This window comes from Mixophyes fleayi, chromosome 4 (assembly GCF_038048845.1).
Source record: "Mixophyes fleayi isolate aMixFle1 chromosome 4, aMixFle1.hap1, whole genome shotgun sequence".
Lineage (NCBI taxonomy): Eukaryota > Metazoa > Chordata > Amphibia > Anura > Limnodynastidae > Mixophyes > Mixophyes fleayi.
In genome coordinates, this window is record NC_134405.1 from 200,785,946 (window position 1) to 200,799,700 (window position 13,755).

A 13,755-nucleotide genomic window follows, 5' to 3' on the forward strand; every position below is an offset into this window, starting at 1 on the left:
AAAAAGAGTATGGTAATGCTACGAGTTCAAATACTTGCTGTTATGGTCCCTCACACTGGCCGCGCGGTAGGGCGGAAAAATCGCTGTTGGTCCCGATGAGCTAGAGCTGTGCAGGGCATAGCTCTGTAGGAGATCCCTTGTGGTGGATGTCGGAGTGACGTTACGTGAAGTGGGCGTGACCCAACGCGTTTCATCCTATCTGGACTTTTTCAAGGGTTTATGAAACAAGAAATATGAAAAAATTGTTTTTTTTATTGTGCATAACGTCTATGGTTTTTATTTATTGGTATTCATCATGCTGATTCTATTATTGTAATTTTGATTGTTTTTACATTAGTGACATGCAGGTAGTTTTTAACCTATGTCTGTAAAATTTAGAATGTATTAAATTGTTATTTATTTGCCATTATTGCACTCAGGTTTTTACCACATTTATTTCTATCTATATCAGTAAGGTATCTATAGTCAATGAGCGCCTAGTTAACTCTGTTTATATTTTACATGAAAAATATTAACTCATTTGCACAGGTGACGACAAAATTAACACCACACTCAAATAGATTGCTTGTAAAATCGTCTTTTTTTAAACTCTAAACTTCTGAGCTTTTCCTCTTGTAGGTGGCTTCCGGAAGATCCCTGTACAAAATCCATCAGTAGTCAGCCATCATCGTAACACTTCATTTCCCTTGATACCTTCTTTCCATTTCTTTTATATCTTGATAGAAACGTTCTTCCTGCTCTTCACTCACTGCTCCCAAATTTTCAGGAAAATAGTCAAGGTTTGAGTTGAGAAAATGGACTTTTAAGCTCATGGAGCAACCAAGCTTGTGGAACGCTTTCAAAATTGTTTCCACCATTTCCTTGTAATTTGGCTTCCCAAAAAGTTTTTTATGACCACAGTAAAGGCAACCCAGGCTTCTTTTTGAGTTGGAGTCATTGAACTGATGAAGTCTTTGTCAGATATGAGTTTTCTAATATCCGGGCCAACAAAAACCCCCTCTTTCAGTTTTGCCTCCGTTAAACCTGGAAACTTGGATCCCAAGTACTTGAAGCATTCGCTATCTTTGGGAAGTGACTTAACAAATTGCTTCATTAATCCTAATTTTATATGGAGTGGTGGTAATAAAACCTTCTCAGGGGGTACCAATGTATCTCTGAGAACATTCTTTTCACCAACAACTAGACTTATTGGTGGCCAATTTTTTTGCTTCCAGTGATTTTGTCGGTCTCTACTGTCCCATAAACATGGAAAACAAGGGTATTTGGTGTACCCAGCCTGTTGTCCCAGCAGCAAACACAATACTTTTAAATCCCCACATACCAACCAGTTTTGGTTTCTGCAGTTTCTGCTGCTTTTTCACCATGAACTCTCCACATATGAAACAGAAACTGTCAGGCGAATTTACACACTTTCTTGGAGGCATTGCACTAATTTTCAACCACACAGACAATAGCAGGATGACGACTGAAATGAAATACAAGATTGTGGAGGAATCAGAGAACAAGTTAATGCATGAAAGAACATGTCCGGGCAGACCCTAGCAAGCACACTCTACAATGCAGTGATCCCCATCAGGACCAATAAACATGTATTTTCATGTTTTTGGGAGCGCTGGCAATGAAAATAAATTTGTTTTTCCATGTTCAGTTTTTTTCCCCCAAGAATGATGAATTTGAAATTCAGCGATTTCCAGCTACCTGTTTGACCAAGGCACATTTCGATTGTGAAAAGACCTGACGTCCCAGGAATAAACTGTGGTCATTTTCGAATTTAACGCACCAAAAAACATAAGAATCAGATAAAATTATGAAAACAGCTTTTTGGTTGCAGACCTGCGTTATCTGTCACATTACTTCTGATAGTAAGAGGCAATTAAAACAATGTCTAACAAAACTGATGGGATAATAGACTAATATAGTATGTACAAGGGCTTTACTGGACATTTTTAGGCCCATAAGCAAACTTGTGTATGTATATGAGGCAAACAATTTCTCACCTCCCCCGGCTCACTGAAGCTCCTCCTATTGATCAGTCCAGAGCTGCTGTTATTGTAACCAATAGAAAGCCGCCTACACTGTTTATCAGTCACATACTTCCTTGCGATCACTATAACAACAACCATGAACTGATCAGGTAATGGCAGTAAGCCGTAGAGCAATGGTTCTCAACTTCCTAATGCCGCGACCCTATAATACAGTTCCTCATGTTGTGGTGACCCCCAACCATAAAATTATTTTCGTTTCGACTTCATAACTGTAATTTTGCGACTGTTATGAATTGTAATGTAAATATCTGATATGCAGGATGTATTTTCATTGTTACAAATTGAACATAATTGAAGCATAGGGATTAATCACAAAAACAATATGTAATTATATATTGTGAAATATTTATTTTTAATTACAAATAAATGAAACTTTGTCTTGAAGCATGGTGTAGTATGGGTAACAGTCTTAATATAACAACAGTAAACTACATTGCTACATTTTGCGACAGTATGCGTAAAAATAAAATATAATAATAATAAAATCATTGGTATCCTTGCCGGCAAAGCTCGGATGCTTGCTATCAAAATGGCATTTTAGTTTGTTCGGCTTCATAGATTCGGCTGATAGAACTTCACAACAGATAACACATTGCGGTTTCTCAATTCCTACTGTAATTATTGAGGTAAAACCATACTGTAAAAAATCCTCACTATATTTTCTTTTCTTAACGTTCTTCTCTACACGATCCATTGTCATGGGATGGTTTGCTAATGAAAATAATATGTAACAATAGCTTTAACAATACAAAAGATGATACATGCCATAGTTCAGTTAATACAGTTCATTAAAGTTTCCTATGATTTACCATTCTTTGTGTTGGTTTTTTTACATACCTGTTACTATCACTAGGGGGCAGTATTCACATCCACCACAGCTGAGTATAAAAAGACCAATCAGCATCCAGATTAAGTTCCCATGGAACAGATATTTTATTTGCAGTAGTTGATGAGTTTACATTTACCCAGTAATTATAATTCATGAAGTGTTGTTTTACCTCCAATACTGCTGCTCTCTACACAGCAGCTGCTCTCTGCACATGTGTGACTGGTCCGCATAAGTACATTATGGCGCCAATCCTGTCACATGCACCTGTATTTGTACGGGGTGTATGTGATGGGGTTGGTGCGATGATGTCATCACGCCGTGTACTCGTATGTGGGCGTATCTGCATGTGGGTGGAGCCGCCTGGAGACGGATAGAGGAGCGGTGTCTCGGTTCCTAAGACCATCGTAAATATGTGTTTTCCGATGGTCTTAGGCGACCTCTGTGAAACGGTCGTTGGACCCCCAAAGGGGTCGCGATCCACAGGTTGAGAAACGCTGACGTAGAGGGTGAGAAATTGTTTCTAGCCCCACTATTGATGTACGGGGCTTTGACATAGAAGGTAGACCTCTCACCCAGCCCTGGGGCCTGTAGCAACTGCACCACAACTAATATGGTAGTGTTATGTCCGTAACTATTGTTACCAATAAAGATTGTCCGATGCGATCAGCGTGATTCCAAAACACAGATTTAATAACAATAACACATTACTGCAATCAATTATTCATTCACTAAAAAATAACCTCAGCATACAGCCAAAAGATGCTGGTAAAATCTTGCAAGTAAAAATATTAGGGCAAATTTTCCTTCTACATCACAGATCAAAGGAAAAATTGCAGCTTTAAAACTCCATCTTCTTCTTCCCCTACAGTGATTCAGTTTGTCATTGCTAGCGCAGTCACAGTCCTTTGTCAGTACATCTGCTGTAGAAATATGAGCTGTGGCTCTGAGTAGCTGTTTGTGGATGTGCTTAGTAAAGTCTCAGAAGAAAAACACTGATCTTCAGGACCAATGTGAAGAGTGAGAGGTAAGAACAACTCTGATGGCTTCAGATCAAGGTTATCTGGTACTGGACTTTTCTTCTCTGTGTCCTCCTCCTTATGTGCACAATCAGCAGCTTCTGTTTCATCTGTCTCTTCACTTCCTGCAATACATTGTGATAAAACTCTTGTATCTTACTGTACTTTATTATGTGATACCAAATGACATGTCAACTGAAATCACAGCTCCCCTGCCTATACTCCATCTCTCCACCTCCAACAACCTTTAGTTTTCTCCACTTAGCACAAGTACAGCATGTGCTACACGAACAGTACATCAACTGAACGCTCAAGAACCTCCGAGCACTAGCCTGAGATGTATAATGGCATTGACATCCACCAATGGATTATTATAATTAATAGTGAGGCTGATCAGTTTGTGCAGAACCTGCTCTGTATAGACATAGCAATATTAAAAACTGTAGTATTGTTTTTTTCGCACAAGAATAGGATTTTTCTTTGTAATTAGTAGTCTAACACATATTTAATTAGGTATTATACTAATCGTGTACTATTCTGCTATTCCTGGTTATAAGAAGGGGGGCTCCCAAATATTAGCTCTAGACAGATTTACCACTTAAAGATCAGAATGTTCAAAAAAACTTTAAAAAAAAAGAAAGAAAAGTAATAAATTGTAAAATAGGGATGGGTTCTTTTCCTGCTTGTAAACAGTTTTTTCTACTTACTGAATATAATCAAGATTTAAGAACTGTCACTCACATCTAGTGGATCATAGTGCCTTACTGATATATCAATCTGCCAGATTACAGCTATAGTTCTAAGTGATTAAAGACAAAATGGAATGGTGATTAGACGTAGTAACAATGAATGAAATAAATTGACCCACTGCTACGATTTGTAATGTCAGCGTGTGGGGTATGTATAGGACCAGTGGCTTCTAGACTGGTGCCCTGCACACCCTTCCTTGTCTGTAGAACATAGGATACTACTTACATAATACTGTGGATTACCCAGCATTACAGGGAACAGGAGATAATTTACTGTGAACATGCCTGCTCCTGGCCTTAGTATAAGAATCATTGGAGCTCTTTCTGAAAAGTCCCATATGGAGCAATGATCCCTAGTTTGCCCCATGATGTAACAGGATAGAATGTAGTACAAAGCTCTAAGTGTTTCCTCAATACAACCGAAGATTTAACAGTTTAAGATATGTTCCTAAACAACAATTCTGGCAACACATATTAATTGCTACCCCTGGTAGCAATTAATATGTGTTGCCAAGTTTGGTACAGCCCTCTCTATTTTTAAGTGGTGAGCCCCATGTAGCATTTCAGTGGGGGACTTCACACTACCTAATAGCGGTGGGTGGACCAAGTCATCTGACAACAGGGAGAGCAGAAACAACTGTGTGCTGGAGGATCGGAGCTGTATTTATTTCACAGAAGTAGTCTCCAGTGTTTAAATATTTAGAGATATATGTTAATCTTTATAGAGCATTATAAATGTAGCTTTGTCAAGCGTCTCTGTTTTCCAGCCACATGCTATGAGGAAAATCGCCCCAAAAACTAAAAGCGCACTTTAGATGCATTTTAGTTTTGCATTATTATCATCATCATTACAGATCTATAAGGTACCACAGTGCTCTGCAGCACCGTACAGTAGGAAAAACAGGACATACAAGGTAGACAAAATAAATGCAGACATGAAAACAAAGAGTAGGGAGGACCCTGTTCATTAGAGAGCTTACATTCTAAGTGGAAGAGTGCACAGCTGAAACAAGAGGAGCGATGTTTGGCTTAGAGTGGAGATTGGGACAGCTGTCACAGTGTATTAGAGTGAGATGTATCATTGGGGATAAGGTAAGCTCTAAAGATTAGGCTTGGTATGGAATTCCATAAGTGAGCAGCAGCACGGGAGAAGACCTGTAGGCGCGAGTGACAAGTGGTTACCAGAGACGAGACAAGGCACAGGTCAGAGGTAGATCTAAGAGGGTGGGAGGGTGAGTATATTGATATGAGATTTGAGATAGATGAAGTGCTGGTGGTGTTCTTGAGGGTTTTGTAGGTACTGGTGAGTAATTTGATTTGGATTCTGGAGAACACAGGGAACCAGTGTAGGAATTTGCAAAGTGGTGCAGCAGATGTGGAGCCGTGGCAGAGATCAGTCTTGCAGCAGAATTTAAGGATGGACTGAAGTGTGGATATATGGGTGTCGGAAAGGCCAGATAAGAGGTTGCTGCAGTAGTCAAGATGGGAGATCATGAGCAAATGGATAAGAGTTTTGGTAGCATGTTGGGTAAGAAAAGGGTGAATTCTGGCAAGGTTTCTAAGGTCAACAGGTCTCAGAAAGAGTCTAGATGTGAGGAATAAAGCAAAGGGCAGAGACAAGTGTGACAGCATTTTTAATGTGTGTCTATGGGCTGCACATGAGTTGTGCTTTTACCAATAAATCTATTGCACCGATAGTGTGCGTTAACTCATAAGAAGTAGGTCATGCCATTGATGGAAACAAGCCCTTAAGAAACCTTTCACCCTATTTTTAATGCAAGTTGCAAGTGTAAGATAGTGGCTGTAAAATACATTAACAGCGTACAGGTGTGAAGGAGGTAATGTGATTATATTTATCATGGCTGAGAAAGTACTGTAAGCAAGGCAAGAGCAGCCAACTGCTAATCCACTATCATTTTTATTTGAAGATGGTCACATTCTGTTCAGAAACAATGTATAGAACTTTGTAAGAGTATGTACAATACACAGTGCATAAAGTATCCATAACTATGCTTACCATTGTGCATTTTACACTTGTGCTTCTTTAAATTTTTCACATCTGTATAGGAATTTCCACACACTTCACAGACAAAGGGCCGTTCTCCTAAAGTCAAAATGTGACGTAAGAGTCATGTGTTCATTACATAACACCAAACTATAAATAAGCACTTAGTTTAAATGGCCCAGATTACCAACAGTGTTCCCCACTCATGCATCTCTGATTTCTAGGGTGAGCACCACTTTGTATTCTAAATGTTTACAATTCGATGACATTATTTCATTAAGTCTGTCATAAAAAAATAATAAACCTGATTATTTTCATAAGCGAATGGTAAAGTTTTCCATATTGCCTACAATAAACATGACTTATGCCAATAGCAGTGGGAAGGAAAAACAGAAGAGAGATCAGCTTTTTGATGCTAAAATGAAGTAAAACATTTTAGCATACAATATACATATACACTGTCTCAATATGTCAATATAACTTTTACATTTTTAATTACTTTAGAAAAACTTATTTCATATTTGTTCTACATTTTGAGGAGGTTTTAATGGATTTCTGTTGCACATAAACACTATTAGACTGTTATTTGGATCTAATAGCAGTTTGCAAGTTAGCTGCTATTAGATACAGGTAACAGTCTCAGGGGACAGATGATCTGTGTAATTTGGAAATGTTATTAGTAGCTCTTTTAGAAAAAGCAACGTTTTTTATGTTTAATGGTCCTTTACACTGCCAGGTTCATCACTGAACACTATTATTTCACCAATTAGCAGCCAACTGACAAGTAACTTATATTTTCCCTAATATTCATAGGTCTAAGCTTTTTCTGTGGCATTGTGGGGTCCACATAGAATGGCACAAAGTACACCAAGGTTTTCAAGCTATTAAAATAATTTCACCAGAAACTGTAGAAAGCGTCTCGTGGAGAAGAAGGAAATCTGCCTACCTGTATGAGACCGGAAGTGTTTGTTAAGTTCTCCAGAAGAAATGAAACTCTTTCCACAAACTCCACAGATGTAAGGCTTCTCCCCTAAATATTACATACAGCTGTAAGTCAGTATAATTGTAACTTTAGTAACAATCAATGCACTGTTTACAAATAAGACGTAAAGCTGAAAGTTACAGAGCACTGTAACCTGCAGTAGCAGTAGCACTGGGACTGTCAATCAATGCAGACTTGGAGGTATGAGGCAGAGGGGGTTGTTCCTGGCCATAGTTGCCAGCTGGTTAGTTTCCCTGGCTACCAAAATAATGCAAAAGGATGATCCAGCCAGGCAGTGGATAGTTATAACTTTGTGGTTATTCTATCAGACAGATGTCCTAATCAGGGACAGGTGCAAGATTTTCATAAAAAAGTTCTACCTTTACTTTTAACTCAAAATGTCATTCACTCTAAAAGTATGTTCTACTTATAATATGTAGTTATCCAGCCCAGAAGAAGTCTGCGCTGACCCACAGAGAGGAGCAAGCGCAATGGATAGTTCAGTGCTGGTAATGGCTGTGCTAAGGAGTGTCCCCCCCACCCTGTGCATACTAAGATCAGTATGCATTGTGGCCCATACCGTTTCTGTTACCTGTATGCTTTCTTGCATGAGTAATTAGAGAACTGGAGACAGCAAACAGGTGTCACAGACATACGGCTTCTCTCCTATGTGCCGGCGGACGTGGTACGTCAGGGTGCTGGCCTGTGCAAACCTCTGACTACATCTGTCACAGACATGCGGCTTCTCTCCTGTGTGCCGTCAGACGTGGTACGTCAGGGTGCTGGTCTGTGCAAACCTCTGACTACATCTGTCACAGACATACGGCTTCTCTCCTGTGTGCCGTCGGATGTGGTACGTCAGGGTGCTGGCCGTGGGACGTGGGACGTCAGGGTGCTGGCCGTGGTACGTGGGACGTCAGGGTGCTGGCCTGTGCAAACCTCTGACTACATCTGTCACAGACATACGGCTTCTCTCATGTATGCTTTCAGACAAGAAAGGAGCAAAGCATTACTTAGCATTAAAGAGGGTATCTGCCAGCTTTATAATATAATATAGGTGGAATATGGTTATTAAAAAGAAAATACTATGTTGTGGCGCGATCACCCTGCTGCCGGACAATGCATAGTGCACAGAATGCGTGTGGCGTGTTTGTACATTTATGGAGGGGAGCTTTCAAGGGCAGGGTTTGAACTTGTCAGTTTGTTATGTAACACTAACAGGCTGCTGCATTAGTATGCAGTGGACGTTGTTGAATGGATCCAACAGAGTAGTAAGTTCTAATTTTGATATCAGTAAGTTTATTGAAGTTCCTCAATTTACACACATATAGCTCAACTTCTTGTCAGCTTCAAGCACAATGGAAGACACACTGTATATACCACGTAACAAAGACTGTTCCTCCAAACATCAGAATCCCAGAGAGAGGACAACAAACAAGAATACACATAGTCTACAGCTCCACATGTATTACGTTATGATACAATATGTTTTAATTGGAGAATCCTGTAAAGGGCAAGAAAAAAAACAACAAGTTTTTATTTTTTAACAAAAGTCTACTGGGGTATTTTACTGACCTGGTATGAATTTTTATATTACTGAAGGTTGGAAACTGTAGATTACACACATCACATGTATATGGTTTCTCCTCTCCATGATGCATTCGACTATGAAAGACCAACTGGCATTTCTGAGCAGACCCTTTATCGCAGAGTTTGCACTGGTATGGCTTTTCTCCTGACAAATTAAACAACAGAAACATTCAGTAAAGCTTGAATACTCTGTAATGATTCAAAAAATCCATTAAACTGACAACATTTTGAATGGTTCCCTGGTTGCATATACATCTTAGAATCACCAAAAACCAATACCCCAAGGATGCGGCTCAGGGACAACAAATGGTGTTGGAGAACGTTAGCAGGTAAGAGCACCAGCATGCTATATATAGAAGGTGTAGACTGGCCGTAGCAGTGTGCAAAGCAGAAATTAATTTTCATATCGTATCTATAAATATGCAAGATAATTGGGAGTAAACTATTATGCACAGGTAATCTTATATCCCTCCCTATCTGCACTGTGCATTGCCACATCATTGGTTTCCTGAGAGTAAATGGAATAGCAAAAGAGCAGTGCTACCCAGTAGCTATAATATATTACTATGATATAACATTTTATTGCCATTTTGAAGAAATATAGTTTTGATCACTAATTTCTTACACATGTGAGATCCATTGCTTCACTCAGCACAAATAAATATATAGATATTGTTTTTCAAATAGGCAATTTATCGTAATAATATTTAATATCATTAGATGTTCATCAGTATTACCATGTTGTTGTACCCACACTATACTAATTACTTTTCATGTCTAACCACAATGCACCATCTCCTTCTCTGCACTCTCCTCCCCTCTTCCTCATTCTCCCAGCCCAATATTCTCACCTAACTCAACCTACTCTATTGTCACTTCAACACACCCTCCTGCCAGTTCCACTGTTTAGCCTCCACCACCTCTGCTCCTCTTAGGTGAAAGGTCATGGAAGCAACGTGTGTCTCAGTTTTATGTACTTTATATCCTTCTGCTGAAGAAAAAGTGTATCAAACTATTCTAGAGAAAAAAGCTTGTACAGCAAAGGAACAGACATCATTAACGTTTGCTCCTACTATGCTGATGACATTTTGTCACAGTAGTGATAAAAAAATGTCTGGACATAAAAACTTGTCTATGTGCACAAATATGTTGTTACCATAGAAAACAATACAATGTTACCTTTCATTTGCAAATCTGCACCAGAACAATGACATTCAGAATCTGATTGCTATGGGTTACAGCAAATGACATTAAATAAGCCCCAGCGTTTTACCTGTATGGGTCCGCACATGTGTTTTCAGCTGGTTACACTGTGTAAAAGCTTTTCCACATAAATGACACACGTAAGGTTTAACGCCTTTGTGGATCTGCATGTGTCGCCGAAGACTGCTGGCTTCTGAGAAGACCTTACCACAAGTATTGCACGTAGGTTTATTCTTAAAGTATTTCTGGTCCATGTCTTTCACCAAACCTCCCATCTTGCACACGTTGGTTGCACTCACAATATTAGCCATGCAGTGCTCTTTCAGAGCGCCGTTTTGCTGGGACTTGGCATATTTCCGCTTCACACGAGCAGATTGTGTAACACTATCTTCCGTTACAAGGCTTTCACAGGTTAGTGCAGTTGTGAATGGCAGTCAGCAGTTATCCTTATCCTGAGAGGCTTGGTTTACTAACATGTCTGTCAGTTCATTTATATCCAGGCTGAGGTCTGCGGGAGTACTGGAAACAGGATTCTGCTGCTCAATTACAGTTTTTGGAACTTTTTGATGAGAGCGCATTGTCCTTTTCCATTTTTTGCTCCTACGAGCTTTTAAATGTACAACTTTTTGGGCTGAACATATAGCTTCTGTTTTGTTTGCAAGACCTGTACCTTCAAGATGCAGAAAAGGAGACTGTTCATTTGTGTCTCGACAACCCTCTGCAAGAGGCATATCTGTGACACAGGTTTTTCTCACTATAACAGAGTCCATTTTACTTCTGCATGTCAGCGCAACTGTTTCTAGCCTGAAGTATTCTGCAGCCATACATATTTCTTCTATATTGCATCTGAGTTAGACAGAAACAAGTTGGATACATTAACTTTTTTCAACAGACGTTTGCAACGACAATCTTCATACAGAAATTTGATAAGATACTTAAATGACTATTCTGTGCTGTTGTGATCTTGCACCTTCTATTATTTGACGGTAGGGACCTGCTTGCCTCTATTCTCACTCCCACATTATAACACAGCCCTTGTCACTAGGAGCCTTGTCCTCACTAACACACCAGTGGACAGCTCACTGCCTCCCACTACTATGATCTGACTTAGCTACAGGTTGGTCAATCGCTATCCAATTTAAAATATACTGGATGAGCAAGAGTTGTAGATTAAACATAATAAGGGGCTGGAGCCCTAGTCAAATACACATTAACCACTTCTGCTAAGTCTTAAATCACATGGCTATTCACACCCATAACCCTGATTGTCACTGTTCAATAACAAATGTAAATGTTCTAAAAGATAATCCTTCACATTGTTAAAGGGGATATCTACTTTATATACCCCAACATTCCTGCCTATCCTGACATGTAGCACTTAGATTGGGATCCTTCCTCTATTAGCCTAACCACTACTCTCGTACTACAGTAAGAAATCATTGAGTCTTTATTACTTTGGACATGGAGTAACTTTCAAACAAGTGTGGTTGGACGATGTGTAGTGAAGGTGGCACCAAAATGTGTAACAGCCGTCCAATCCGGTGTCACCTTCACTACACTCTACCCCAGCCTTGTAAATGGTCTTTCATTGTTGGGATCCTTCAGGGAAAGTCTGAGGGACCAGGTGAAGGATCTCTGTGCAACTGTTAAACAGAGAGGAGGGTGTCCAAACGTGGACATTTCCTTTAAAGTAAAATAATCTTGTTGTCCTATTAGTTTTACTGACACCAGGAAATTTAAAAAGAAGCCTCCTCCTAGCATATCCTGCATAAAGAGAAGTATCTGCAATACTACAAACGCAATTGGCGAACAAAAAAGATAATATATCTGGGGATTTATATCACCACCTCCTATTCCACGCAATATAAATAGAGTTTTCCCACCCTCTTTTCAGACTTTCAAAGGGAATCAGATTCTAGCCGTCATTCTGTAGAATGTACTAAATAAATGATAACTAAAATCTGATTGGTTGCTATAGGCAACATCTCCACTTTTTCAAACCCACAGCTTGATAAATTTGCCCCCTTGTCTTAAAAGTACGGTATATCACAATCCACTGCTTTTGCATTTTCACAAATCTGTTGTTATCTACAATACTTACCAAGATCACAGTTGTTCAGGGATCTTACTCCATTTGAGGGGGTGTTGGGGTAAAGAGGAGGGGCTTGTGGGCCCGGGGACTAGGAGGAAGGCAGTGCTGGTGCAGGGGGAGAGGAGGAGGGAGTGAGAAGGTGTCAATGCAGGGGGTGTTGGGGGTGAAGAGGAGGGGCCTGTGGGCCCGGGGACTAGGAGGAAGGCAATGTTGGTGCAGGGGGAGAGGAGGAGGGAGTGAGGGGGAGAGGAGAAGGGATTGAGTGGGAGAGGAGGAGAGTGTTAGGGGGAGAGGGGGAGAGGAGGAGGGAGTGAGGGGGAGAGGAGGAGGGAGTGAGGGGGAGAGGAGGAGGGAGTGAGGAGGGAGTGAGGGGGAGGAGGTGTGAAAAGAGGGTGCTGGGGGTGAGGAGGGTTGGCACAAGCCCGACAGGCTTCAGACCTACACGAAAATTCTGATTGCAGAAAAAAACGAATGGAATATAAACATTAGTTTTTTCCTGCGATCGTAATTTTCGTGTAGGTCTGAAGCCTGTCGGGCTTCTCGTCTTCATTAAGACGATTAGACAGACACAGGGGGGCGAGAAGGAAGAGGAGGAGGGTGCTCACAAAGTAGTTGAGGAGGAAGAGGAGGAGGGGGGTATTGGGGCATGGGGCGAGGAGGAAGAGGAGGGGGCTGACGGCGACGTGGGATAGAAGGAGGAGGGGGATATAGAGGCGGAGGGGGATACACTGGAGTGGGGCGCGGGAGAGGGGGAAGAGGGGGGTACTTGGAAGGAGGGAGGTACAGAGGAGGAGGGAGATACAGCGGAGGAGGGAGATACAGGGGAGGAGGCATGTACAGGGGAGGGGGTGGTGGAGGGTACAGGGGAGGAGGGGGGCGTTGGTAAATGGGGTGAGGAAGAGGGGGGTGCAGGGTGTGAAGGGGGTAAGGAGGAAGAGGGAGGTTTTTGTGCAGGATGTGTGGAGGAGGGGGGAGCAGGGGGTGAAGAGGAGGAGGGCGGAGACAGTAGAAAGGATGAGATGGAGGGCGGGGTCGGGGAAGGGAGACAGGAGGAGGGGTTTTGGGAGTAGATAACATTTTTTTTTAGCTTCTGCTGTGGAGTCAGTCAGTGGAGGCTAATGACTGAATGATGTTATAAACACTTTATATAGAGCTACTGCTGCAGCTGGGGATTATGACATTCATGGGTAATGACATCATAATCACACAGTATACAGAGCTACTGCATCAGATGGGGATGCTGG

General features: G+C 41.0%; 1 pseudogene; it reads right to left on the reverse strand.

Annotated features, from left to right (window-relative positions):
* Positions 1–3,543: 3,543 nt before the first annotated feature.
* On the reverse strand, positions 3,544–12,099 carry LOC142150786 (myoneurin-like; annotated as a pseudogene).
* Positions 12,100–13,755: the final 1,656 nt, after the last annotated feature.